We start from the raw sequence: 2,590 nt of genomic DNA, 5'->3' as shown, positions 1-2,590 counted from the left end.
ATATTTAAAACATTAATCTCATCATGAATTTATGGATTAAATTGCCCTCATGCCACCTCTGAGCCTCATTAAATGTCTGAAAGTACATCAAGCCACTTTTGTGTTCTTCTGTGCCACCTCTACAAATTAATTTTGTTAATACTGATTTCATTTCATTGGTAACTTATGTTTCTTATTCTACTTGTTCTTATTCTGTCGTTTTAATTGACATTTTTAAAAAGCTTATAAAATATAAATTGCACAAGTGCTCCTAAAAAGAAAAGTAAGCGTAGAGCCCTGACATAGGGCCCTATCATACACCCGGCGCAATGCGGCGCCAGGCGCGAGCAAGTGTTTTTTGCTAGTTTTAGCCTGACGCAGTTATCATTTTCACGTCCTGCGCCACGTTGTTTAGATAGCAAATGCATTTGCGCCCATTTGTATCAGAATTAGGCTACCTATTTGCTCGCGCACGAGCAGCTCCATTTAATCTCTGGAGACGCGTTCTGTCTTCCGCCGTGTAAATAACAAATCCCCCATGGCACGAGTGCAACTGGCTCTTAAAGGGAATGGGAGATGAGACTCTGGTTGGTTTATTGCACGTTATTCCCAAAACACACCCATTACTCATTAAGAGAATAGGGACAACCCTTTTAGACCATGCGCCCAGCGCCGACCGTTTTTCCCATTGTTAAACTAGCAAAAGTGGATTTGGACACGCCCTAAGTGCACCTGCGCCTGCGCTTTAGACCATGCGCTTAGATCATTAAAATAGGGCCCATAAGCTCATGCCCATAACTTATGTGCTACAATAACAGCCTCTAAAATGTCCTGGTGGAATTGATGATAGTTATATTCTCCATCAGTCTCAGGCAGCTTTACATACTTGTGGGCTCCTCAGCAAACCACCTTCACTAACATGTTTAATAAATTTTTAGCAGCAGTACCTTCTAATACTGGAAAGAACCACCTAGTCACCAAGTCAAAGCTGTCACTGATTTTGCCGTAAAAATAACGTGACCTTTACTTTCGTTAGTTATTTGATCTGCATTTTGAATCTAGAATTCTACCCGTTAAAAATCAGACACAAAGATAAAATAAGTGTAATAAGACTACACTTATTTGAATGAACAGTGAACTACCGCGTATGATGCTGCTTCTCTGGGGAGACCACTGTGGCCCTATCCCAAATGGCACACTTCATGTGCACTTGTGGTCTTGAGGACTTACAATGGCCACCACGTGCACGTGTCCGTTAAGTCCATGAGACTGTAGGGTGTCCCATTCATCATTTGAGGCCGCCATGCGCCCTCGATGCGCACTTCTGCCGAGCCCACACTTAGCTGAGCTCCGCAGCAGACTTCTACCCCACAGTCAAAGCGGCATTATGTCACGAAAGTGTGGACTCAGAGGAAGACCGCAAGGGTTCAGGGTGTGATTTGGGACAGGGCCTGTATTTCACCCCTTAGTGTTTTATCGCTCATCGGTATAAAACTCTTAAGCAGCAGCCATATCAGCTACTGTATTAATCTGTATTGCTACTGTTTAAATTCTGTATTTATGTATCAAAAAAACAAATCATGCCAATAAATGTCACATGAAGCTGCCAAACTCGTGAGAGACACAGAAAATGTCCGCGAGGCACAAGAGCAGGGAACTGGGGACTCAGGTTCAGTCTCCCGCCTAAAATAATTGTGTAGGGACATTTCTACAACATTTACTGGTTCACGAGTTCACACTAACATATAATGTGATTAAGCAATTAGTAGCATATTTGGCGTGCTGTCCAGAGGGAGGGCTCCGAGCTCGGGTTAAAGCCCGAACCCAGAGAACTCCCCCCCCCATCCCAAGACTGGGAGGAAATTAGAATAGTAGTGAGGTGTTGGGGTGGAGGCGGGATGCTGGAAAACTTTCGTGGAACTGAGGTAAGTTGGCTGTATATATACACGTATGTGCTTGTTAAGGTGATTAGCTGACGAGCTCCACCTGGGCCAGACTGATTATCTGATCGTGCTCCTCCCGAACCTTGTTAATAAAACATCATATAAAGTTTAAGCATTTCTAATTATGGCCCATGACCTGCATGTCTTCTCATAAATAATTGTTTGGCCCATGCAAGTGCAGACGTTCAAACATAAAAAACACAGCTCTTACAGGTTTATAAAAGTGAAAAGTGAAAGTGAAGCATGTTTCAACAGGTAAAAGTATAGGCTACTTTCAACAAAAGGGCCAACACATTAGTAGGCCTTATACTTTTTAACTTCAACTTTAGCTTACCTGTCGGGAAGAATCGCATGTTCACTGTATCGATTGAAACCCAAACATTGCATACAATTCCTCTATCTTCTAAAAAGCACCGCCAATGTTTACTCTACAATTCCTCCTTCTTGTAAAAACACTGCCAATGTTTACCCTAAAATTCTTCCATCTTGAAAAAAAAAAAAATTCTGGCAAATCTATGAGCAGGGCACTGCGGCGGCAGTATCAAATGAGCAGGGCACTGCGGCATCAAATAAGCGGGGCATTGCGGCGGCGGTATCGAATTAAGCGGGTCACTTCAGCGGCGGTATCAAATGAGCAGGGCACTGCGGCGGCCGTATCAAATTAAGCG

Source organism: Sinocyclocheilus rhinocerous, unplaced genomic scaffold, assembly GCF_001515625.1.
Source record: "Sinocyclocheilus rhinocerous isolate Xijiao unplaced genomic scaffold, SAMN03320098_v1.1 scaffold4743, whole genome shotgun sequence".
Taxonomy (NCBI): domain Eukaryota; kingdom Metazoa; phylum Chordata; class Actinopteri; order Cypriniformes; family Cyprinidae; genus Sinocyclocheilus; species Sinocyclocheilus rhinocerous.
The sequence above is the reverse complement of the archived record's forward strand: the minus strand, read 5'-3'. Positions refer to the sequence as shown.